The sequence below is a fragment of the Ambystoma mexicanum genome, chromosome 13 (genome assembly GCF_040938575.1).
Source record: "Ambystoma mexicanum isolate Mex_15411 chromosome 13, UKY_AmexF1_1, whole genome shotgun sequence".
In the NCBI taxonomy this organism is placed as follows: Eukaryota; Metazoa; Chordata; class Amphibia; order Caudata; family Ambystomatidae; genus Ambystoma; species Ambystoma mexicanum.
The window spans coordinates 342,332,866-342,358,234 of NC_090938.1; the positions used below are offsets into that span (position 1 = coordinate 342,332,866).

The 25,369-nt window shown below is 48.7% G+C and overlaps 10 non-coding genes across 10 annotated transcripts; all 10 read right to left on the reverse strand.

The window, feature by feature from the left end:
• Positions 1 to 2,487: 2,487 nt before the first annotated feature.
• On the reverse strand, positions 2,488 to 2,560 carry TRNAR-ACG (transfer RNA arginine (anticodon ACG)). Its single transcript has one exon. It is a non-coding gene; the product is annotated as a tRNA-Arg (tRNA).
• A 312-nt stretch (positions 2,561 to 2,872) lies between these two features.
• Positions 2,873 to 2,945, reverse strand: TRNAR-ACG (transfer RNA arginine (anticodon ACG)). Its single transcript has one exon. It is a non-coding gene; the product is annotated as a tRNA-Arg (tRNA).
• A 4,526-nt stretch (positions 2,946 to 7,471) lies between these two features.
• On the reverse strand, positions 7,472 to 7,544 carry TRNAR-ACG (transfer RNA arginine (anticodon ACG)). The gene has a single exon. It is a non-coding gene; the product is annotated as a tRNA-Arg (tRNA).
• A 312-nt stretch (positions 7,545 to 7,856) lies between these two features.
• On the reverse strand, positions 7,857 to 7,929 carry TRNAR-ACG (transfer RNA arginine (anticodon ACG)). The gene has a single exon. It is a non-coding gene; the product is annotated as a tRNA-Arg (tRNA).
• A 4,524-nt stretch (positions 7,930 to 12,453) lies between these two features.
• Positions 12,454 to 12,526, reverse strand: TRNAR-ACG (transfer RNA arginine (anticodon ACG)). The gene has a single exon. It is a non-coding gene; the product is annotated as a tRNA-Arg (tRNA).
• Positions 12,527 to 12,838: 312 nt separating this feature from the next.
• Positions 12,839 to 12,911, reverse strand: TRNAR-ACG (transfer RNA arginine (anticodon ACG)). The gene has a single exon. It is a non-coding gene; the product is annotated as a tRNA-Arg (tRNA).
• A 4,526-nt stretch (positions 12,912 to 17,437) lies between these two features.
• On the reverse strand, positions 17,438 to 17,510 carry TRNAR-ACG (transfer RNA arginine (anticodon ACG)). The gene has a single exon. It is a non-coding gene; the product is annotated as a tRNA-Arg (tRNA).
• Positions 17,511 to 17,822: 312 nt separating this feature from the next.
• TRNAR-ACG (transfer RNA arginine (anticodon ACG)) lies at positions 17,823 to 17,895 on the reverse strand. Its single transcript has one exon. It is a non-coding gene; the product is annotated as a tRNA-Arg (tRNA).
• A 4,526-nt stretch (positions 17,896 to 22,421) lies between these two features.
• Positions 22,422 to 22,494, reverse strand: TRNAR-ACG (transfer RNA arginine (anticodon ACG)). Its single transcript has one exon. It is a non-coding gene; the product is annotated as a tRNA-Arg (tRNA).
• A 312-nt stretch (positions 22,495 to 22,806) lies between these two features.
• Positions 22,807 to 22,879, reverse strand: TRNAR-ACG (transfer RNA arginine (anticodon ACG)). The gene has a single exon. It is a non-coding gene; the product is annotated as a tRNA-Arg (tRNA).
• Positions 22,880 to 25,369: the final 2,490 nt, after the last annotated feature.

The following is a 25,369-nucleotide window of genomic DNA, read 5'->3' on the forward strand; positions in this document are numbered from 1 at the left end:
GATATGACATGATATTGTATTTGAATCGTACTCATACACGCGTGTTTCAGAGCGTGACGAGGCAAGGGAGGGGAAGAAGGGAGGACAAAACAGCGATCTTCCTAGGCCCAGTGACATTGAGAATGCTCAAGTGCAGGGGAGAGGGAGGGAGGAAAGTGAAAGGAGAGGGGCGAGGTGGAACGTGCCTAGGAAGGGATAAAAACAACAACAACTGGTAGCGCAGCCAGCAGGGTGGCAAGTGCGAGGTTTAAAGCGCAGACAAGGGGTGTCTGATAAGTGCAGGTAAGGGCACTGTAGGGTTACAGATACAGACCCAAGTGCAAGGATTGCGTGCAAGGTTTGCCAGGAGGCAGTGCAGGTGTGCGGCTGGGTGGGCAGGGACCTTGGCCCGAAATCAGAGGGTAGCCAGGTGCACGGAGCCGAAGCAGACAGATCAGCAGGGGAGCGGAAGAGCAAAGGCAGAAGCAAAGAGGAAGGTCTTGAGGTGCTTCCGGAACCAGAGATGGTTCTCCTCAAGTTTCAGTGTGGCAGGCAGGCTGTTCCAGAGGGAGGCCCCAGCTGAGGAAAGAGATCTACCCCCAACTCGTTGCTTGGAGAAGCGACCGGCCCTGAGGGAGTTGGAGGTGGAGGAGAAAAGAGCTCGAGTGGGAAGGTATTTACGGAGGGAGAGTTGAAGGTATTTTGGACCCAGGCCCCAGTAAGCCTTGTGGACAATGCAGAGGGACTTGAATTTAACCCTTGCAGCCACTGGGAGCAATGAAAAGATTTCAGGGCTGGAGAGATACGATCCCTGGGCTTCAGACCAAGGAAACGTCTTGCAGTCCTGTTCTGGATGAGTTGCAGAGGACAGAGAGAAGAAGCAGGCAGATTTAGAAAGAGGCTGTTGCAGTAGTCTAGCCTAGAGAGAATCAGAGCTCTAGATACAGTAAGCTTCTGGGGGAAGGAGAGGAAAGGAACAATACCTCTGCAAATGTACAGTTGGTAGTTTGACTTCTTAGAGATCTCAGAGATGTGAGAAGAAAAGGAGAGTGTGGAGTCGAAGATGACCCCAAGGTTCTTAGCCTCAAAGGTGGGAGCAGGAAGAGGGCCAAGGGAGGCCGGCCAGAGAGTGGCAGGAAAGGAGGGTGCAGGTGTGCCGATGAGGAGAATCTCTGCCTAAATGGGATTAAGGCAGAGATCATTGGCGGCAGACCAGTCCTGGATGGCAGACAGACGGTCAGAGATGAGGGAGGGAAGCCTGAAAACAAGCAGAGTGTCATCCGCATAGCACTGAAAGTTGAAGCAGAGAGCTGCAATGCGGTGGGAAATGGGTGCCAGGTATTGGTTGAACAGCCAGGGAGAGAGGTTAGACCCGTGGGGAACACCACAAGTAGAGAATGAGATGGCGAAAAGGAAGGACCCAAGTTGGACCTGGGAGGGCCGATCAGAGTGGAAAGAGGTCATCCAGGCCAGGGCCTGATCAGTGATACCCGGCTTATCACGGAGACAGTTGAGCAGGATGGCATGGTTGACCGTGTCAAAGGCAGAAGAGAAATCGAGTAGGATGAGGACCCAAAAGGGATGTTAGAGTCATGGTTGGACAGCAGGTCTTCACAGGTGTTCAGGAGAGCAGTTTCCATGCTTCTGACAGCTCTGAAGCCAGGCTGATGGTCATGGAGACAACCAACAGAGTCGGTGTGAAGATTAAGCTGGGAGATGGTCAGCTTTTCCAAGAGTTTGCCCTGGAAAGGAGTGATAGAAACCTGCGAAGTTAGCCGGGCCGGAGGGGTCGGCTGTGGAATTTTTGAGAAGAGGGTGCACAAGAGAATGCTTCAGAGTGGAGGGGAAGATTCCACAGGTGATGGAATGGTTACAGAAGTCGGCCAGATTCAGAGCAAGGGTGTCAATGTGGTCCTTGATGGTTTTGGACGAACAGGGAAGAACCTGTTTTGACTGGAATCACACAATCTCCTGGGCTTGCGCCAATCTGGTTTCCAACCAAGCCACGGCACTGAATCGGCCTTACTGGACCTAAAGATTCAACAGGATGATATCAAAGATGCCAAGAAGCAAGCCCTCCTCTTGTTACTGGGCCTGTCTGCAGCCTTCGACCATGTATACATATTGAATAAATCAAAAAGGCAGCCTATGATCGAGCCAGCCAGGTGTCAACCTGGAATTAGTCAAATGTGTTATCCATTGCGCCACTGGACCGCTGCTACAGCGTGAGCAGGAGTCAGCACTTTTGTAACGAAACAGAAGTTTCCTGCTTGAGACACAGTGAGAAACGTACTTCTCATTTTTACAAGGAGAGGTAGAAAAAAACGCTACAAGCCCACAATGAGCAGGTGAGCGAGCGTGTGCCATCATGAGAAACTTAGTTCTCATTTTTCCCAGAGGAGAGGTAGAAAAAACGCACTAACTACGAACAAACAATGTGCTTTTGTGTGCCATGCGTGACAAGGCTCATTTTTAAATACTTTCTAGAACAAAAAGGCAGCATGCGAACGAGCCAGCCAGGAGTCGAACCTGGAACCTTCTGCTCCGTAGGCAGACGCGTTATCCATTGCGCCACTGGCCCTCTGCTGCAGTGACTTTTGGAATCAGCACTTTTGTTACGACGCAGAGGCTCATCATGCGGATTGAGCCATCATGAGCAACTTAGTTCTCATTTTTATAAGGAGAGGTGGTTGAAAACACGCCTACGAACTGACAATGAGCAGGCGTGTGCCATGTGTTAGAGACATCATGAGAAATAACGTAGTTCCCATTTTTTCTCCCGAGTAGAGGTAGAAACACGCTGCAACAGTGACTACAAACACACAATGAGCTTTCGAGTGCCTTGCGTGAGAAGGCTCATTTTTAAATACAGAACAAAAAGGCAGCATTTGAACGAGCCAGCCAGGAGTCGAACCTGGAATCTTCTGCTCCGTAGGCAGACGCGTTATCCATTGCGCCACTGGCCCGCTGCTGCACTGTGAGCTGCATTCAGCACTTTTGTTACGAACCAGAGGCTCAGGTCGGGCTGCCTGAGACATCACGAGAAACTTTGTTCTCATTTTTACAGCGAGAGGTAGGAAAAACGCTACCAACACACAATAAGCAGGCGTGTGACATGTGTTAAAGAAGGCTCATTTTTAAATACTTTATTGAAAACAATACATACACACATCTGACAAAGAACACATTTGGCATCAGATACTGCCCGGATTGCAACTGTCTGCACGTATTTTCTGGCGAGTTTTACGGACCAAGCATCTCATTTATTGTACGATAGCACTCACATTTTCATGCGCAAATAACAGATTTAGACTGTTTTCACTTTTTAGTATTGTACCATTTTATGTGCTCGGTGCTCTTCAGTGTTAAATCCGCGGGAGAGGATGATCTGTACCCAGATCAACCCCAAAAGTGCCATACAGATATGAAACAGGTAAGGCCTGAGTGATAGGCGTGCCAAGGAGTACTCGACATGCATGCCACAGAAACGCGAAACATGCAACAAGTGAGAGACATAAAATGGGGTTTTTCACTTTAAGAAAATAACATATAATATATTGAATACAATTTTTTGTTTACTTCTTAAAAGGTGTTTTATTGAGCTGTAGCCTTCCTCTTAGAGAGCAGGACTAAGAAGCCCGGCTGGAGCATTTCAGCACATTTTTATTTCCTTTTGGCGATCGCTGTGTCAGGGTGTTGGGTTGGGGCTCCAAGATTGCCGAACACCAGGCGAGCAGTCTATCATGGGGAACAGTTTAGTATACAACACCGGTGCGATGAAGGCACATGGCCTACTGTGCATTTTAAGCACCACCTATAAGCCGAAACCGTTGCATTGAAGTACAGGTAGGAGGGAGATGACATGTGAAGAGGGACACACGACTTGGTTTTTTTTGGGTTATTTATTTGTTAAATATTGTTGGTTGTTTATCGTCTAATTGACTGCCTTGGGCCATGCTTACCTCTTTGGCCATTCCCACCCACTCCTTGCCCCTCCCACCCAAAACTCAACCCCTGGTATCTATGTTGTTTCTAAGCAGTCTGCTGTGAGTTAATGGCTTAATTGCCGCTGTAAATGGCTACCGGTATAATAACAAAAATCTTACCCAATTCTACCTGTCCTTAACTCACTACCCCACCCCCTCTATTCCCACCTCTCCCCTCTCACCCAATCTACCCTTATCCCCACCCTACTCTACCACCACTGACTATACCCCAAACCACTCTACACCTACCCCACTCTTCGCTACCCACAATATCCCACACCACTGTAGACCTACCCTACCCACTGCCCCACCCCACTGTACCCCTATCCATCAAACCACTGTAGACTGGCAAGGTGACACGAGGTCCTTTGATCCCAATAGATTTCGCCCAGCCTTTCCATATCTTCAGATCACTACCGAGTTAAGGTACGTGTTTGTTGAGTCTTCAACTTACCCCAGACCTACGCTAGTTGTTCAAGATCAGACAGGCAGTCAAAGTGAACAGGCACGCCTTTGACAGTGTCTCTTCGGATGTAGGTAGATGCACAAAGTATTCTATTCTGAGGTCCATGCATTCTGCCATGTAAGCGCCAAACAGCCCTTTCACGGGAAGACCCTTCAAAAAGTAAAGACTCCGCTTTCTGTATGTTGGCATGTAGCACGTAGCCCATCTTGGCAGATAGCGTACATCACATTGCATCTAGTGGTGGCCCTATGTTGTGATTCTTCACTTGCCAAATCATAGCAGTGCTAAAAGGTCATGGCCAAGAGGCCTCAGCGGCAGGGGATCTGCGTCCAGTGCAAATTGGCACATGCCAAAACGTCCTGAACAATGGAGAAGGCAAAGAAGTTTCATTAGTGGTGTAATGGGAGGATAAATCGTGTTCCAGATGTTGGGGACATCCCTCAGACCTGTTAAGGGCCTCCATCACACCACTGTGGAATTATCCTTGTTTGTTACTGTTTGCAATGAATGATTGAAGGAGTTGCGTATCTTCAGATCTATAGATTCCTGCTATGATATGACATGATATTGTATTTGAATCGTACTCATACACGCGTGTTTCAGAGCGTGACGAGGCAAGGGAGGGGAAGAAGGGAGGACAAAACAGCGATCTTCCTAGGCCCAGTGACATTGAGAATGCTCAAGTGCAGGGGAGAGGGAGGGAGGAAAGTGAAAGGAGAGGGGCGAGGTGGAACGTGCCTAGGAAGGGATAAAAACAACAACAACTGGTAGCGCAGCCAGCAGGGTGGCAAGTGCGAGGTTTAAAGCGCAGACAAGGGGTGTCTGATAAGTGCAGGTAAGGGCACTGTAGGGTTACAGATACAGACCCAAGTGCAAGGATTGCGTGCAAGGTTTGCCAGGAGGCAGTGCAGGTGTGCGGCTGGGTGGGCAGGGACCTTGGCCCGAAATCAGAGGGTAGCCAGGTGCACGGAGCCGAAGCAGACAGATCAGCAGGGGAGCGGAAGAGCAAAGGCAGAAGCAAAGAGGAAGGTCTTGAGGTGCTTCCGGAACCAGAGATGGTTCTCCTCAAGTTTCAGTGTGGCAGGCAGGCTGTTCCAGAGGGAGGCCCCAGCTGAGGAAAGAGATCTACCCCCAACTCGTTGCTTGGAGAAGCGACCGGCCCTGAGGGAGTTGGAGGTGGAGGAGAAAAGAGCTCGAGTGGGAAGGTATTTACGGAGGGAGAGTTGAAGGTATTTTGGACCCAGGCCCCAGTAAGCCTTGTGGACAATGCAGAGGGACTTGAATTTAACCCTTGCAGCCACTGGGAGCAATGAAAAGATTTCAGGGCTGGAGAGATACGATCCCTGGGCTTCAGACCAAGGAAACGTCTTGCAGTCCTGTTCTGGATGAGTTGCAGAGGACAGAGAGAAGAAGCAGGCAGATTTAGAAAGAGGCTGTTGCAGTAGTCTAGCCTAGAGAGAATCAGAGCTCTAGATACAGTAAGCTTCTGGGGGAAGGAGAGGAAAGGAACAATACCTCTGCAAATGTACAGTTGGTAGTTTGACTTCTTAGAGATGTCAGAGATGTGAGAAGAAAAGGAGAGTGTGGAGTCGAAGATGACCCCAAGGTTCTTAGCCTCAAAGGTGGGAGCAGGAAGAGGGCCAAGGGAGGCCGGCCAGAGAGTGGCAGGAAAGGAGGGTGCAGGTGTGCCGATGAGGAGAATCTCTGCCTAAATGGGATTAAGGCAGAGATCATTGGCGGCAGACCAGTCCTGGATGGCAGACAGACGGTCAGAGATGAGGGAGGGAAGCCTGAAAACAAGCAGAGTGTCATCCGCATAGCACTGAAAGTTGAAGCAGAGAGCTGCAATGCGGTGGGAAATGGGTGCCAGGTATTGGTTGAACAGCCAGGGAGAGAGGTTAGACCCGTGGGGAACACCACAAGTAGAGAATGAGATGGCGAAAAGGAAGGACCCAAGTTGGACCTGGGAGGGCCGATCAGAGTGGAAAGAGGTCATCCAGGCCAGGGCCTGATCAGTGATACCCGGCTTATCACGGAGACAGTTGAGCAGGATGGCATGGTTGACCGTGTCAAAGGCAGAAGAGAAATCGAGTAGGATGAGGACCCAAAAGGGATGTTAGAGTCATGGTTGGACAGCAGGTCTTCACAGGTGTTCAGGAGAGCAGTTTCCATGCTTCTGACAGCTCTGAAGCCAGGCTGATGGTCATGGAGACAACCAACAGAGTCGGTGTGAAGATTAAGCTGGGAGATGGTCAGCTTTTCCAAGAGTTTGCCCTGGAAAGGAGTGATAGAAACCTGCGAAGTTAGCCGGGCCGGAGGGGTCGGCTGTGGAATTTTTGAGAAGAGGGTGCACAAGAGAATGCTTCAGAGTGGAGGGGAAGATTCCACAGGTGATGGAATGGTTACAGAAGTCGGCCAGATTCAGAGCAAGGGTGTCAATGTGGTCCTTGATGGTTTTGGACGAACAGGGAAGAACCTGTTTTGACTGGAATCACACAATCTCCTGGGCTTGCGCCAATCTGGTTTCCAACCAAGCCACGGCACTGAATCGGCCTTACTGGACCTAAAGATTCAACAGGATGATATCAAAGATGCCAAGAAGCAAGCCCTCCTCTTGTTACTGGGCCTGTCTGCAGCCTTCGACCATGTATACATATTGAATAAATCAAAAAGGCAGCCTATGATCGAGCCAGCCAGGAGTCAACCTGGAATTAGTCAAATGTGTTATCCATTGCGCCACTGGACCGCTGCTACAGCGTGAGCAGGAGTCAGCACTTTTGTAACGAAACAGAAGTTTCCTGCTTGAGACACAGTGAGAAACGTACTTCTCATTTTTACAAGGAGAGGTAGAAAAAAACGCTACAAGCCCACAATGAGCAGGTGAGCGAGCGTGTGCCATCATGAGAAACTTAGTTCTCATTTTTCCCAGAGGAGAGGTAGAAAAAACGCACTAACTACGAACAAACAATGTGCTTTTGTGTGCCATGCGTGACAAGGCTCATTTTTAAATACTTTCTAGAACAAAAAGGCAGCATGCGAACGAGCCAGCCAGGAGTCGAACCTGGAATCTTCTGCTCCGTAGGCAGACGCGTTATCCATTGCGCCACTGGCCCGCTGCTGCAGTGACTCTTGGAATCAGCACTTTTGTTACGACGCAGAGGCTCATCATGCGGATTGAGCCATCATGAGCAACTTAGTTCTCATTTTTATAAGGAGAGGTGGTTGAAAACACGCCTACGAACTGACAATGAGCAGGCGTGTGCCATGTGTTAGAGACATCATGAGAAATAACGTAGTTCCCATTTTTTCTCCCGAGTAGAGGTAGAAACACGCTGCAACAGTGACTACAAACACACAATGAGCTTTCGAGTGCCTTGCGTGAGAAGGCTCATTTTTAAATACAGAACAAAAAGGCAGCATTTGAACGAGCCAGCCAGGAGTCGAACCTGGAATCTTCTGCTCCGTAGGCAGACGCGTTATCCATTGCGCCACTGGCCCGCTGCTGCACTGTGTGCTGCATTCAGCACTTTTGTTACGAACCAGAGGCTCAGGTCGGGCTGCCTGAGACATCACGAGAAACTTTGTTCTCATTTTTACAGCGAGAGGTAGGAAAAACGCTACCAACACACAATAAGCAGGCATGTGACATGTGTTAAAGAAGGCTCATTTTTAAATACTTTATTGAAAACAATACATACAAACATCTGACAAAGAACGCATTTGGCATCAGATACTGCCCGGATTGCAACTCTCTGCACGTATTTTCTGGCGAGTTTTACGGACCAAGCATCTCATTTATTGTACTATAGCACTCACATTTTCATGCGCAAATAACAGATTTAGACTGTTTTCACTTTTTAGTATTGTACCATTTTATGTGCTCGGTGCTCTTCAGTGTTAAATCCGCGGAGAGGATGATCTGTACCCAGATCAACCCCAAAAGTGCCATACAGATATGAAACAGATAAGGCCTGAGTGATAGGCGTGCCAAGGAGTACTCGACGTGCATGCCACAGAAACGCGAAACATGCAACAAGTGAGAGACATAAAATGGGGGTTTTCACTTTAAGAAAAAACATATAATATATTGAATACAATTTTTTGTTTACTTCTTAAAAGGTGTTTTATTGAGCTGTAGCCTTCCTCTTAGAGAGCAGGACTAAGAAGCCCGGCTGGAGCATTTCAGCACATTTTTATTTCCTTTTGGCGATCGCTGTGTCAGGGTGTTGGGTTGGGGCTCCAAGATTGCCGAACACCAGGCGAGCAGTCTATCATGGGGAACAGTTTAGTATACAACACCGGTGCGATGAAGGCACATGGCCTACTGTGCATTTTAAGCACCACCTATAAGCCGAAACCGTTGCATTGAAGTACAGGTAGGAGGGAGATGACATGTGAAGAGGGACACACGACTTGGTTTTTTTTGGGTTATTTATTTGTTAAATATTGTTGGTTGTTTATCGTCTAATTGACTGCCTTGGGCCATGCTTACCTCTTTGGCCATTCCCACCCACTCCTTGCCCCTCCTACCCAAAACTCAACCCCTGGTATCTATGTTGTTTCTAAGCAGTCTGCTGTGAGTTAATGGCTTAATTGCCGCTGTAAATGGCTACCGGTATAATAACAAAAATCTTACCCAATTCTACCTGTCCTTAACTCACTACCCCACCCCCTCTATTCCCACCTCTCCCCTCTCACCCAATCTACCCTTATCCCCACCCTACTCTACCACCACTGACTATACCCCAAACCACTCTACACCTACCCCACTCTTCGCTACCCACAATATCCCACACCACTGTAGACCTACCCTACCCACTGCCCCACCCCACTGTACCCCTATCCATCAAACCACTGTAGACTGGCAAGGTGACACGAGGTCCTTTGATCCCAATAGATTTCGCCCAGCCTTTCCATATCTTCAGATCACTACCGAGTTAAGGTACGTGTTTGTTGAGTCTTCAACTTACCCCAGACCTACGCTAGTTGTTCAAGATCAGACAGGCAGTCAAAGTGAACAGGCACGCCTTTGACAGTGTCTCTTCGGATGTAGGTAGATGCACAAAGTATTCTATTCTGAGGTCCATGCATTCTGCCATGTGAGCGCCAAACAGCCCTTTCACGGGAAGACCCTTCAAAAAGTAAAGACTCCACTTTCTGTATGTTGGCATGTAGCACGTAGCCCATCTTGGCAGATAGCGTACATCACATTGCATCTAGTGGTGGCCCTATGTTGTGATTCTTCACTTGCCAAATCATAGCAGTGCTAAAAGGTCATGGCCAAGAGGCCTCAGCGGCAGGGGATCTGCGTCCAGTGCAAATTGGCACATGCCAAAACGTCCTGAACAATGGAGAAGGCAAAGAAGTTTCATTAGTGGTGTAATGGGAGGATAAATCGTGTTCCAGATGTTGGGGACATCCCTCAGACCTGTTAAGGGCCTCCATCACACCACTGAGGAATTATCCTTGTTTGTTACTGTTTGCAATGAATGATTGAAGGAGTTGCGTATCTTCAGATCTATAGATTCCTGCTATGATATGACATGATATTGTATTTGAATCGTACTCATACACGCGTGTTTCAGAGCGTGACGAGGCAAGGGAGGGGAAGAAGGGAGGACAAAACAGCGATCTTCCTAGGCCCAGTGACATTGAGAATGCTCAAGTGCAGGGGAGAGGGAGGGAGGAAAGTGCAAGGAGAGGGGCGAGGTGGAACGTGCCTAGGAAGGGATAAAAACAACAACAACTGGTAGCGCAGCCAGCAGGGTGGCAAGTGCGAGGTTTAAAGCGCAGACAAGGGGTGTCTGATAAGTGCAGGTAAGGGCACTGTAGGGTTACAGATACAGACCCAAGTGCAAGGATTGCGTGCAAGGGTTGCCAGGAGGCAGTGCAGGTGTGCGGCTGGGTGGGCAGGGACCTTGGCCCGAAATCAGAGGGTAGCCAGGTGCACGGAGCCGAAGCAGTCAGATCAGCAGGGGAGCGGAAGAGCAAAGGCAGAAGCAAAGAGGAAGGTCTTGAGGTGCTTCCGGAACCAGAGATGGTTCTCCTCAAGTTTCAGTGTGGCAGGCAGGCTGTTCCAGAGGGAGGCCCCAGCTGAGGAAAGAGATCTACCCCCAACTCGTTGCTTGGAGAAGCGACCGGCCCTGAGGGAGTTGGAGGTGGAGGAGAAAAGAGCTCGAGTGGGAAGGTATTTACGGAGGGAGAGTTGAAGGTATTTTGGACCCAGGCCCCAGTAAGCCTTGTGGACAATGCAGAGGGACTTGAATTTAACCCTTGCAGCCACTGGGAGCAATGAAAAGATTTCAGGGCTGGAGAGATACGATCCCTGGGCTTCAGACCAAGGAAACGTCTTGCAGTCCTGTTCTGGATGAGTTGCAGAGGACAGAGAGAAGAAGCAGGCAGATTTAGAAAGAGGCTGTTGCAGTAGTCTAGCCTAGAGAGAATCAGAGCTCTAGATACAGTAAGCTTCTGGGGGAAGGAGAGGAAAGGAACAATACCTCTGCAAATGTACAGTTGGTAGTTTGACTTCTTAGAGATCTCAGAGATGTGAGAAGAAAAGGAGAGTGTGGAGTCGAAGATGACCCCAAGGTTCTTAGCCTCAAAGGTGGGAGCAGGAAGAGGGCCAAGGGAGGCCGGCCAGAGAGTGGCAGGAAAGGAGGGTGCAGGTGTGCCGATGAGGAGAATCTCTGCCTAAATGGGATTAAGGCAGAGATCATTGGCGGCAGACCAGTCCTGGATGGCAGACAGACGGTCAGAGATGAGGGAGGGAAGCCTGAAAACAAGCAGAGTGTCATCCGCATAGCACTGAAAGTTGAAGCAGAGAGCTGCAATGCGGTGGGAAATGGGTGCCAGGTATTGGTTGAACAGCCAGGGAGAGAGGTTAGACCCGTGGGGAACACCACAAGTAGAGAATGAGATGGCGAAAAGGAAGGACCCAAGTTGGACCTGGGAGGGCCGATCAGAGTGGAAAGAGGTCATCCAGGCCAGGGCCTGATCAGTGATACCCGGCTTATCACGGAGACAGTTGAGCAGGATGGCATGGTTGACCGTGTCAAAGGCAGAAGAGAAATCGAGTAGGATGAGGACCCAAAAGGGATGTTAGAGTCATGGTTGGACAGCAGGTCTTTACAGGTGTTCAGGAGAGCAGTTTCCATGCTTCTGACAGCTCTGAAGCCAGGCTGATGGTCATGGAGACAACCAACAGAGTCGGTGTGAAGATTAAGCTGGGAGATGGTCAGCTTTTCCAAGAGTTTGCCCTGGAAAGGAGTGATAGAAACCTGCGAAGTTAGCCGGGCCGGAGGGGTCGGCTGTGGAATTTTTGAGAAGAGGGTGCACAAGAGAATGCTTCAGAGTGGAGGGGAAGATTCCACAGGTGATGGAATGGTTACAGAAGTCGGCCAGATTCAGAGCAAGGGTGTCAATGTGGTCCTTGATGGTTTTGGACGAACAGGGAAGAACCTGTTTTGACTGGAATCACACAATCTCCTGGGCTTGCGCCAATCTGGTTTCCAACCAAGCCACGGCACTGAATCGGCCTTACTGGACCTAAAGATTCAACAGGATGATATCAAAGATGCCAAGAAGCAAGCCCTCCTCTTGTTACTGGGCCTGTCTGCAGCCTTCGACCATGTATACATATTGAATAAATCAAAAAGGCAGCCTATGATCGAGCCAGCCAGGTGTCAACCTGGAATTAGTCAAATGTGTTATCCATTGCGCCACTGGACCGCTGCTACAGCGTGAGCAGGAGTCAGCACTTTTGTAACGAAACAGAAGTTTCCTGCTTGAGACACAGTGAGAAACGTACTTCTCATTTTTACAAGGAGAGGTAGAAAAAAACGCTACAAGCCCACAATGAGCAGGTGAGCGAGCGTGTGCCATCATGAGAAACTTAGTTCTCATTTTTCCCAGAGGAGAGGTAGAAAAAACGCACTAACTACGAACAAACAATGTGCTTTTGTGTGCCATGCGTGACAAGGCTCATTTTTAAATACTTTCTAGAACAAAAAGGCAGCATGCGAACGAGCCAGCCAGGAGTCGAACCTGGAATCTTCTGCTCCGTAGGCAGACGCGTTATCCATTGCGCCACTGGCCCTCTGCTGCAGTGACTTTTGGAATCAGCACTTTTGTTACGACGCAGAGGCTCATCATGCAGATTGAGCCATCATGAGCAACTTAGTTCTCATTTTTATAAGGAGAGGTGGTTGAAAACACGCCTACGAACTGACAATGAGCAGGCGTGTGCCATGTGTTAGAGACATCATGAGAAATAACGTAGTTCCCATTTTTTCTCCCGAGTAGAGGTAGAAACACGCTGCAACAGTGACTACAAACACACAATGAGCTTTCGAGTGCCTTGCGTGAGAAGGCTCATTTTTAAATACAGAACAAAAAGGCAGCATTTGAACGAGCCAGCCAGGAGTCGAACCTGGAATCTTCTGCTCCGTAGGCAGACGCGTTATCCATTGCGCCACTGGCCCGCTGCTGCACTGTGAGCTGCATTCAGCACTTTTGTTACGAACCAGAGGCTCAGGTCGGGCTGCCTGAGACATCACGAGAAACTTTGTTCTCATTTTTACAGCGAGAGGTAGGAAAAACGCTACCAACACACAATAAGCAGGCGTGTGACATGTGTTAAAGAAGGCTCATTTTTAAATACTTTATTGAAAACAATACATACACACATCTGACAAAGAACACATTTGGCATCAGATACTGCCCGGATTGCAACTGTCTGCACGTATTTTCTGGCGAGTTTTACGGACCAAGCATCTCATTTATTGTACGATAGCACTCACATTTTCATGCGCAAATAACAGATTTAGACTGTTTTCACTTTTTAGTATTGTACCATTTTATGTGCTCGGTGCTCTTCAGTGTTAAATCCGCGGGAGAGGATGATCTGTACCCAGATCAACCCCAAAAGTGCCATACAGATATGAAACAGGTAAGGCCTGAGTGATAGGCGTGCCAAGGAGTACTCGACATGCATGCCACAGAAACGCGAAACATGCAACAAGTGAGAGACATAAAATGGGGTTTTTCACTTTAAGAAAATAACATATAATATATTGAATACAATTTTTTGTTTACTTCTTAAAAGGTGTTTTATTGAGCTGTAGCCTTCCTCTTAGAGAGCAGGACTAAGAAGCCCGGCTGGAGCATTTCAGCACATTTTTATTTCCTTTTGGCGATCGCTGTGTCAGGGTGTTGGGTTGGGGCTCCAAGATTGCCGAACACCAGGCGAGCAGTCTATCATGGGGAACAGTTTAGTATACAACACCGGTGCGATGAAGGCACATGGCCTACTGTGCATTTTAAGCACCACCTATAAGCCGAAACCGTTGCATTGAAGTACAGGTAGGAGGGAGATGACATGTGAAGAGGGACACACGACTTGGTTTTTTTTGGGTTATTTATTTGTTAAATATTGTTGGTTGTTTATCGTCTAATTGACTGCCTTGGGCCATGCTTACCTCTTTGGCCATTCCCACCCACTCCTTGCCCCTCCCACCCAAAACTCAACCCCTGGTATCTATGTTGTTTCTAAGCAGTCTGCTGTGAGTTAATGGCTTAATTGCCGCTGTAAATGGCTACCGGTATAATAACAAAAATCTTACCCAATTCTACCTGTCCTTAACTCACTACCCCACCCCCTCTATTCCCACCTCTCCCCTCTCACCCAATCTACCCTTATCCCCACCCTACTCTACCACCACTGACTATACCCCAAACCACTCTACACCTACCCCACTCTTCGCTACCCACAATATCCCACACCACTGTAGACCTACCCTACCCACTGCCCCACCCCACTGTACCCCTATCCATCAAACCACTGTAGACTGGCAAGGTGACACGAGGTCCTTTGATCCCAATAGATTTCGCCCAGCCTTTCCATATCTTCAGATCACTACCGAGTTAAGGTACGTGTTTGTTGAGTCTTCAACTTACCCCAGACCTACGCTAGTTGTTCAAGATCAGACAGGCAGTCAAAGTGAACAGGCACGCCTTTGACAGTGTCTCTTCGGATGTAGGTAGATGCACAAAGTATTCTATTCTGAGGTCCATGCATTCTGCCATGTAAGCGCCAAACAGCCCTTTCACGGGAAGACCCTTCAAAAAGTAAAGACTCCGCTTTCTGTATGTTGGCATGTAGCACGTAGCCCATCTTGGCAGATAGCGTACATCACATTGCATCTAGTGGTGGCCCTATGTTGTGATTCTTCACTTGCCAAATCATAGCAGTGCTAAAAGGTCATGGCCAAGAGGCCTCAGCGGCAGGGGATCTGCGTCCAGTGCAAATTGGCACATGCCAAAACGTCCTGAACAATGGAGAAGGCAAAGAAGTTTCATTAGTGGTGTAATGGGAGGATAAATCGTGTTCCAGATGTTGGGGACATCCCTCAGACCTGTTAAGGGCCTCCATCACACCACTGTGGAATTATCCTTGTTTGTTACTGTTTGCAATGAATGATTGAAGGAGTTGCGTATCTTCAGATCTATAGATTCCTGCTATGATATGACATGATATTGTATTTGAATCGTACTCATACACGCGTGTTTCAGAGCGTGACGAGGCAAGGGAGGGGAAGAAGGGAGGACAAAACAGCGATCTTCCTAGGCCCAGTGACATTGAGAATGCTCAAGTGCAGGGGAGAGGGAGGGAGGAAAGTGAAAGGAGAGGGGCGAGGTGGAACGTGCCTAGGAAGGGATAAAAACAACAACAACTGGTAGCGCAGCCAGCAGGGTGGCAAGTGCGAGGTTTAAAGCGCAGACAAGGGGTGTCTGATAAGTGCAGGTAAGGGCACTGTAGGGTTACAGATACAGACCCAAGTGCAAGGATTGCGTGCAAGGTTTGCCAGGAGGCAGTGCAGGTGTGCGGCTGGGTGGGCAGGGACCTTGGCCCGAAATCAGAGGGTAGCCAGGTGCACGGAGCCGAAGCAGACAGATCAGCAGGGGAGCGGAAGAGCAAAGGCAGAAGCAAAGAGGAAGGTCTTGAGGTGCTTCCGGAACCAGAGATGGTTCTCCTCAAGTTTCAGTGTGGCAGGCAGGCTGTTCCAGAGGGAGGCCCCAGCTGAGGAAAGAGATCTACCCCCAACTCGTTGCTTGGAGAAGCGACCGGCCCTGAGGGAGTTGGAGGTGGAGGAGAAAAGAGCTCGAGTGGGAAGGTATTTACGGAGGGAGAGTTGAAGGTATTTTGGACCCAGGCCCCAGTAAGCCTTGTGGACAATGCAGAGGGACTTGAATTTAACCCTTGCAGCCACTGGGAGCAATGAAAAGATTTCAGGGCTGGAGAGATACGATCCCTGGGCTTCAGACCAAGGAAACGTCTTGCAGTCCTGTTCTGGATGAGTTGCAGAGGACAGAGAGAAGAAGCAGGCAGATTTAGAAAGAGGCTGTTGCAGTAGTCTAGCCTAGAGAGAATCAGAGCTCTAGATACAGTAAGCTTCTGGGGGAAGGAGAGGAAAGGAACAATACCTCTGCAAATGTACAGTTGGTAGTTTGACTTCTTAGAGATCTCAGAGATGTGAGAAGAAAAGGAGAGTGTGGAGTCGAAGATGACCCCAAGGTTCTTAGCCTCAAAGGTGGGAGCAGGAAGAGGGCCAAGGGAGGCCGGCCAGAGAGTGGCAGGAAAGGAGGGTGCAGGTGTGCCGATGAGGAGAATCTCTGCCTAAATGGGATTAAGGCAGAGATCATTGGCGGCAGACCAGTCCTGGATGGCAGACAGACGGTCAGAGATGAGGGAGGGAAGCCTGAAAACAAGCAGAGTGTCATCCGCATAGCACTGAAAGTTGAAGCAGAGAGCTGCAATGCGGTGGGAAATGGGTGCCAGGTATTGGTTGAACAGCCAGGGAGAGAGGTTAGACCCGTGGGGAACACCACAAGTAGAGAATGAGATGGCGAAAAGGAAGGACCCAAGTTGGACCTGGGAGGGCCGATCAGAGTGGAAAGAGGTCATCCAGGCCAGGGCCTGATCAGTGATACCCGGCTTATCACGGAGACAGTTGAGCAGGATGGCATGGTTGACCGTGTCAAAGGCAGAAGAGAAATCGAGTAGGATGAGGACCCAAAAGGGATGTTAGAGTCATGGTTGGACAGCAGGTCTTCACAGGTGTTCAGGAGAGCAGTTTCCATGCTTCTGACAGCTCTGAAGCCAGGCTGATGGTCATGGAGACAACCAACAGAGTCGGTGTGAAGATTAAGCTGGGAGATGGTCAGCTTTTCCAAGAGTTTGCCCTGGAAAGGAGTGATAGAAACCTGCGAAGTTAGCCGGGCCGGAGGGGTCGGCTGTGGAATTTTTGAGAAGAGGGTGCACAAGAGAATGCTTCAGAGTGGAGGGGAAGATTCCACAGGTGATGGAATGGTTACAGAAGTCGGCCAGATTCAGAGCAAGGGTGTCAATGTGGTCCTTGATGGTTTTGGACGAACAGGGAAGAACCTGTTTTGACTGGAATCACACAATCTCCTGGGCTTGCGCCAATCTGGTTTCCAACCAAGCCACGGCACTGAATCGGCCTTACTGGACCTAAAGATTCAACAGGATGATATCAAAGATGCCAAGAAGCAAGCCCTCCTCTTGTTACTGGGCCTGTCTGCAGCCTTCGACCATGTATACATATTGAATAAATCAAAAAGGCAGCCTATGATCGAGCCAGCCAGGTGTCAACCTGGAATTAGTCAAATGTGTTATCCATTGCGCCACTGGACCGCTGCTACAGCGTGAGCAGGAGTCAGCACTTTTGTAACGAAACAGAAGTTTCCTGCTTGAGACACAGTGAGAAACGTACTTCTCATTTTTACAAGGAGAGGTAGAAAAAAACGCTACAAGCCCACAATGAGCAGGTGAGCGAGCGTGTGCCATCATGAGAAACTTAGTTCTCATTTTTCCCAGAGGAGAGGTAGAAAAAACGCACTAACTACGAACAAACAATGTGCTTTTGTGTGCCATGCGTGACAAGGCTCATTTTTAAATACTTTCTAGAACAAAAAGGCAGCATGCGAACGAGCCAGCCAGGAGTCGAACCTGGAATCTTCTGCTCCGTAGGCAGACGCGTTATCCATTGCGCCACTGGCCCTCTGCTGCAGTGACTTTTGGAATCAGCACTTTTGTTACGACGCAGAGGCTCATCATGCGGATTGAGCCATCATGAGCAACTTAGTTCTCATTTTTATAAGGAGAGGTGGTTGAAAACACGCCTACGAACTGACAATGAGCAGGCGTGTGCCATGTGTTAGAGACATCATGAGAAATAACGTAGTTCCCATTTTTTCTCCCGAGTAGAGGTAGAAACACGCTGCAACAGTGACTACAAACACACAATGAGCTTTCGAGTGCCTTGCGTGAGAAGGCTCATTTTTAAATACAGAACAAAAAGGCAGCATTTGAACGAGCCAGCCAGGAGTCGAACCTGGAATCTTCTGCTCCGTAGGCAGACGCGTTATCCATTGCGCCACTGGCCCGCTGCTGCACTGTGAGCTGCATTCAGCACTTTTGTTACGAACCAGAGGCTCAGGTCGGGCTGCCTGAGACATCACGAGAAACTTTGTTCTCATTTTTACAGCGAGAGGTAGGAAAAACGCTACCAACACACAATAAGCAGGCGTGTGACATGTGTTAAAGAAGGCTCATTTTTAAATACTTTATTGAAAACAATACATACACACATCTGACAAAGAACACATTTGGCATCAGATACTGCCCGGATTGCAACTGTCTGCACGTATTTTCTGGCGAGTTTTACGGACCAAGCATCTCATTTATTGTACGATAGCACTCACATTTTCATGCGCAAATAACAGATTTAGACTGTTTTCACTTTTTAGTATTGTACCATTTTATGTGCTCGGTGCTCTTCAGTGTTAAATCCGCGGGAGAGGATGATCTGTACCCAGATCAACCCCAAAAGTGCCATACAGATATGAAACAGGTAAGGCCTGAGTGATAGGCGTGCCAAGGAGTACTCGACATGCATGCCACAGAAACGCGAAACATGCAACAAGTGAGAGACATAAAATGGGGTTTTTCACTTTAAGAAAATAACATATAATATATTGAATACAATTTTTTGTTTACTTCTTAAAAGGTGTTTTATTGAGCTGTAGCCTTCCTCTTAGAGAGCAGGACTAAGAAGCCCGGCTGGAGCATTTCAGCACATTTTTATTTCCTTTTGGCGATCGCTGTGTCAGGGTGTTGGGTTGGGGCTCCAAGATTGCCGAACACCAGGCGAGCAGTCTATCATGGGGAACAGTTTAGTATACAACACCGGTGCGATGAAGGCACATGGCCTACTGTGCATTTTAAGCACCACCTATAAGCCGAAACCGTTGCATTGAAGTACAGGTAGGAGGGAGATGACATGTGAAGAGGGACACACGACTTGGTTTTTTTTGGGTTATTTATTTGTTAAATATTGTTGGTTGTTTATCGTCTAATTGACTGCCTTGGGCCATGCTTACCTCTTTGGCCATTCCCACCCACTCCTTGCCCCTCCCACCCAAAACTCAACCCCTGGTATCTATGTTGTTTCTAAGCAGTCTGCTGTGAGTTAATGGCTTAATTGCCGCTGTAAATGGCTACCGGTATAATAACAAAAATCTTACCCAATTCTACCTGTCCTTAACTCACTACCCCACCCCCTCTATTCCCACCTCTCCCCTCTCACCCAATCTACCCTTATCCCCACCCTACTCTACCACCACTGACTATACCCCAAACCACTCTACACCTACCCCACTCTTCGCTACCCACAATATCCCACACCACTGTAGACCTACCCTACCCACTGCCCCACCCCACTGTACCCCTATCCATCAAACCACTGTAGACTGGCAAGGTGACACGAGGTCCTTTGATCCCAATAGATTTCGCCCAGCCTTTCCATATCTTCAGATCACTACCGAGTTAAGGTACGTGTTTGTTGAGTCTTCAACTTACCCCAGACCTACGCTAGTTGTTCAAGATCAGACAGGCAGTCAAAGTGAACAGGCACGCCTTTGACAGTGTCTCTTCGGATGTAGGTAGATGCACAAAGTATTCTATTCTGAGGTCCATGCATTCTGCCATGTAAGCGCCAAACAGCCCTTTCACGGGAAGACCCTTCAAAAAGTAAAGACTCCGCTTTCTGTATGTTGGCATGTAGCACGTAGCCCATCTTGGCAGATAGCGTACATCACATTGCATCTAGTGGTGGCCCTATGTTGTGATTCTTCACTTGCCAAATCATAGCAGTGCTAAAAGGTCATGGCCAAGAGGCCTCAGCGGCAGGGGATCTGCGTCCAGTGCAAATTGGCACATGCCAAAACGTCCTGAACAATGGAGAAGGCAAAGAAGTTTCATTAGTGGTGTAATGGGAGGATAAATCGTGTTCCAGATGTTGGGGACATCCCTCAGACCTGTTAAGGGCCTCCATCACACCACTGTGGAATTATCCTTGTTTGTTACTGTTTGCAATGAATGATTGAAGGAGTTGCGTATCTTCAGATCTATAGATTCCTGCTATGATATGACATGATATTGTATTTGAATCGTACTCATACACGCGTGTTTCAGAGCGTGACGAGGCAAGGGAGGGGAAGAAGGGAGGACAAAACAGCGATCTTCCTAGGCCCAGTGACATTGAGAATGCTCAAGTGCAGGGGAGAGGGAGGGAGGAAAGTGAAAGGAGAGGGGCGAGGTGGAACGTGCCTAGGAAGGGATAAAAACAACAACAACTGGTAGCGCAGCCAGCAGGGTGGCAAGTGCGAGGTTTAAAGCGCAGACAAGGGGTGTCTGATAAGTGCAGGTAAGGGCACTGTAGGGTTACAGATACAGACCCAAGTGCAAGGATTGCGTGCAAGGTTTGCCAGGAGGCAGTGCAGGTGTGCGGCTGGGTGGGCAGGGACCTTGGCCCGAAATCAGAGGGTAGCCAGGTGCACGGAGTCGAAGCAGACAGATCAGCAGGGGAGCGGAAGAGCAAAGGCAGAAGCAAAGAGGAAGGTCTTGAGGTGCTTCCGGAACCAGAGATGGTTCTCCTCAAGTTTCAGTGTGGCAGGCAGGCTGTTCCAGAGGGAGGCCCCAGCTGAGGAAAGAGATCTACCCCCAACTCGTTGCTTGGAGAAGCGACCGGCCCTGAGGGAGTTGGAGGTGGAGGAGAAAAGAGCTCGAGTGGGAAGGTATTTACGGAGGGAGAGTTGAAGGTATTTTGGACCCAGGCCCCAGTAAGCCTTGTGGACAATGCAGAGGGACTTGAATTTAACCCTTGCAGCCACTGGGAGCAATGAAAAGATTTCAGGGCTGGAGAGATACGATCCCTGGGCTTCAGACCAAGGAAACGTCTTGCAGTCCTGTTCTGGATGAGTTGCAGAGGACAGAGAGAAGAAGCAGGCAGATTTAGAAAGAGGCTGTTGCAGTAGTCTAGCCTAGAGAGAATCAGAGCTCTAGATACAGTAAGCTTCTGGGGGAAGGAGAGGAAAGGAACAATACCTCTGCAAATGTACAGTTGGTAGTTTGACTTCTTAGAGATCTCAGAGATGTGAGAAGAAAAGGAGAGTGTGGAGTCGAAGATGACCCCAAGGTTCTTAGCCTCAAAGGTGGGAGCAGGAAGAGGGCCAAGGGAGGCCGGCCAGAGAGTGGCAGGAAAGGAGGGTGCAGGTGTGCCGATGAGGAGAATCTCTGCCTAAATGGGATTAAGGCAGAGATCATTGGCGGCAGACCAGTCCTGGATGGCAGACAGACGGTCAGAGATGAGGGAGGGAAGCCTGAAAACAAGCAGAGTGTCATCCGCATAGCACTGAAAGTTGAAGCAGAGAGCTGCAATGCGGTGGGAAATGGGTGCCAGGTATTGGTTGAACAGCCAGGGAGAGAGGTTAGACCCGTGGGGAACACCACAAGTAGAGAATGAGATGGCGAAAAGGAAGGACCCAAGTTGGACCTGGGAGGGCCGATCAGAGTGGAAAGAGGTCATCCAGGCCAGGGCCTGATCAGTGATACCCGGCTTATCACGGAGACAGTTGAGCAGGATGGCATGGTTGACCGTGTCAAAGGCAGAAGAGAAATCGAGTAGGATGAGGACCCAAAAGGGATGTTAGAGTCATGGTTGGACAGCAGGTCTTCACAGGTGTTCAGGAGAGCAGTTTCCATGCTTCTGACAGCTCTGAAGCCAGGCTGATGGTCATGGAGACAACCAACAGAGTCGGTGTGAAGATTAAGCTGGGAGATGGTCAGCTTTTCCAAGAGTTTGCCCTGGAAAGGAGTGATAGAAACCTGCGAAGTTAGCCGGGCCGGAGGGGTCGGCTGTGGAATTTTTGAGAAGAGGGTGCACAAGAGAATGCTTCAGAGTGGAGGGGAAGATTCCACAGGTGATGGAATGGTTACAGAAGTCGGACAGATTCAGAGCAAGGGTGTCAATGTGGTCCTTGATGGTTTTGGACGAACAGGGAAGAACCTGTTTTGACTGGAATCACACAATCTCCTGGGCTTGCGCCAATCTGGTTTCCAACCAAGCCACGGCACTGAATCGGCCTTACTGGACCTAAAGATTCAACAGGATGATATCAAAGATGCCAAGAAGCAAGCCCTCCTCTTGTTACTGGGCCTGTCTGCAGCCTTCGACCATGTATACATATTGAATAAATCAAAAAGGCAGCCTATGATCGAGCCAGCCAGGAGTCAACCTGGAATTAGTCAAATGTGTTATCCATTGCGCCACTGGACCGCTGCTACAGCGTGAGCAGGAGTCAGCACTTTTGTAACGAAACAGAAGTTTCCTGCTTGAGACACAGTGAGAAACGTACTTCTCATTTTTACAAGGAGAGGTAGAAAAAAACGCTACAAGCCCACAATGAGCAGGTGAGCGAGCGTGTGCCATCATGAGAAACTTAGTTCTCATTTTTTCCAGAGGAGAGGTAGAAAAAACGCACTAACTACGAACAAACAATGTGCTTTTGTGTGCCATGCGTGACAAGGCTCATTTTTAAATACTTTCTAGAACAAAAAGGCAGCATGCAAACGAGCCAGCCAGGAGTCGAACCTGGAATCTTCTGCTCCGTAGGCAGACGCGTTATCCATTGCGCCACTGGCCCTCTGCTGCAGTGACTCTTGGAATCAGCACTTTTGTTACGACGCAGATGCTCATCATGCGGATTGAGCCATCATGAGCAACTTAGTTCTCATTTTTATAAGGAGAGGTGGTTGAAAACACGCCTACGAACTGACAATGAGCAGGCGTGTGCCATGTGTTAGAGACATCATGAGAAATAACGTAGTTCCCATTTTTTCTCCCGAGTAGAGGTAGAAACACGCTGCAACAGTGACTACAAACACACAATGAGCTTTCGAGTGCCTTGCGTGAGAAGGCTCATTTTTAAATACAGAACAAAAAGGCAGCATTTGAACGAGCCAGCCAGGAGTCGAACCTGGAATCTTCTGCTCCGTAGGCAGACGCGTTATCCATTGCGCCACTGGCCCGCTGCTGCACTGTGAGCTGCATTCAGCACTTTTGTTACGAACCAGAGGCTCAGGTCGGGCTGCCTGAGACATCACGAGAAACTTTGTTCTCATTTTTACAGCGAGAGGTAGGAAAAACGCTACCAACACACAATAAGCAGGCGTGTGACATGTGTTAAAGAAGGCTCATTTTTAAATACTTTATTGAAAACAATACATACACACATCTGACAAAGAACACATTTGGCATCAGATACTGCCCGGATTGCAACTGTCTGCACGTATTTTCTGGCGAGTTTTACGGACCAAGCATCTCATTTATTGTACGATAGCACTCACATTTTCATGCGCAAATAACAGATTTAGACTGTTTTCACTTTTTAGTATTGTACCATTTTATGTGCTCGGTGCTCTTCAGTGTTAAATCCGCGGGAGAGGATGATCTGTACCCAGATCAACCCCAAAAGTGCCATACAGATATGAAACAGGTAAGGCCTGAGTGATAGGCGTGCCAAGGAGTACTCGACATGCATGCCACAGAAACGCGAAACATGCAACAAGTGAGAGACATAAAATGGGGTTTTTCACTTTAAGAAAATAACATATAATATATTGAATACAATTTTTTGTTTACTTCTTAAAAGGTGTTTTATTGAGCTGTAGCCTTCCTCTTAGAGAGCAGGACTAAGAAGCCCGGCTGGAGCATTTCAGCACATTTTTATTTCCTTTTGGCGATCGCTGTGTCAGGGTGTTGGGTTGGGGCTCCAAGATTGCCGAACACCAGGCGAGCAGTCTATCATGGGGAACAGTTTAGTATACAACACCGGTGCGATGAAGGCACATGGCCTACTGTGCATTTTAAGCACCACCTATAAGCCGAAACCGTTGCATTGAAGTACAGGTAGGAGGGAGATGACATGTGAAGAGGGACACACGACTTGGTTTTTTTTGGGTTATTTATTTGTTAAATATTGTTGGTTGTTTATCGTCTAATTGACTGCCTTGGGCCATGCTTACCTCTTTGGCCATTCCCACCCACTCCTTGCCCCTCCCACCCAAAACTCAACCCCTGGTATCTATGTTGTTTCTAAGCAGTCTGCTGTGAGTTAATGGCTTAATTGCCGCTGTAAATGGCTACCGGTATAATAACAAAAATCTTACCCAATTCTACCTGTCCTTAACTCACTACCCCACCCCCTCTATTCCCACCTCTCCCCTCTCACCCAATCTACCCTTATCCCCACCCTACTCTACCACCACTGACTATACCCCAAACCACTCTACACCTACCCCACTCTTCGCTACCCACAATATCCCACACCACTGTAGACCTACCCTACCCACTGCCCCACCCCACTGTACCCCTATCCATCAAACCACTGTAGACTGGCAAGGTGACACGAGGTCCTTTGATCCCAATAGATTTCGCCCAGCCTTTCCATATCTTCAGATCACTACCGAGTTAAGGTACGTGTTTGTTGAGTCTTCAACTTACCCCAGACCTACGCTAGTTGTTCAAGATCAGACAGGCAGTCAAAGTGAACAGGCACGCCTTTGACAGTGTCTCTTCGGATGTAGGTAGATGCACAAAGTATTCTATTCTGAGGTCCATGCATTCTGCCATGTAAGCGCCAAACAGCCCTTTCACGGGAAGACCCTTCAAAAAGTAAAGACTCCGCTTTCTGTATGTTGGCATGTAGCACGTAGCCCATCTTGGCAGATAGCGTACATCACATTGCATCTAGTGGTGGCCCTATGTTGTGATTCTTCACTTGCCAAATCATAGCAGTGCTAAAAGGTCATGGCCAAGAGGCCTCAGCGGCAGGGGATCTGCGTCCAGTGCAAATTGGCACATGCCAAAACGTCCTGAACAATGGAGAAGGCAAAGAAGTTTCATTAGTGGTGTAATGGGAGGATAAATCGTGTTCCAGATGTTGGGGACATCCCTCAGACCTGTTAAGGGCCTCCATCACACCACTGTGGAATTATCCTTGTTTGTTACTGTTTGCAATGAATGATTGAAGGAGTTGCGTATCTTCAGATCTATAGATTCCTGCTATGATATGACATGATATTGTATTTGAATCGTACTCATACACGCGTGTTTCAGAGCGTGACGAGGCAAGGGAGGGGAAGAAGGGAGGACAAAACAGCGATCTTCCTAGGCCCAGTGACATTGAGAATGCTCAAGTGCAGGGGAGAGGGAGGGAGGAAAGTGAAAGGAGAGGGGCGAGGTGGAACGTGCCTAGGAAGGGATAAAAACAACAACAACTGGTAGCGCAGCCAGCAGGGTGGCAAGTGCGAGGTTTAAAGCGCAGACAAGGGGTGTCTGATAAGTGCAGGTAAGGGCACTGTAGGGTTACAGATACAGACCCAAGTGCAAGGATTGCGTGCAAGGTTTGCCAGGAGGCAGTGCAGGTGTGCGGCTGGGTGGGCAGGGACCTTGGCCCGAAATCAGAGGGTAGCCAGGTGCACGGAGCCGAAGCAGACAGATCAGCAGGGGAGCGGAAG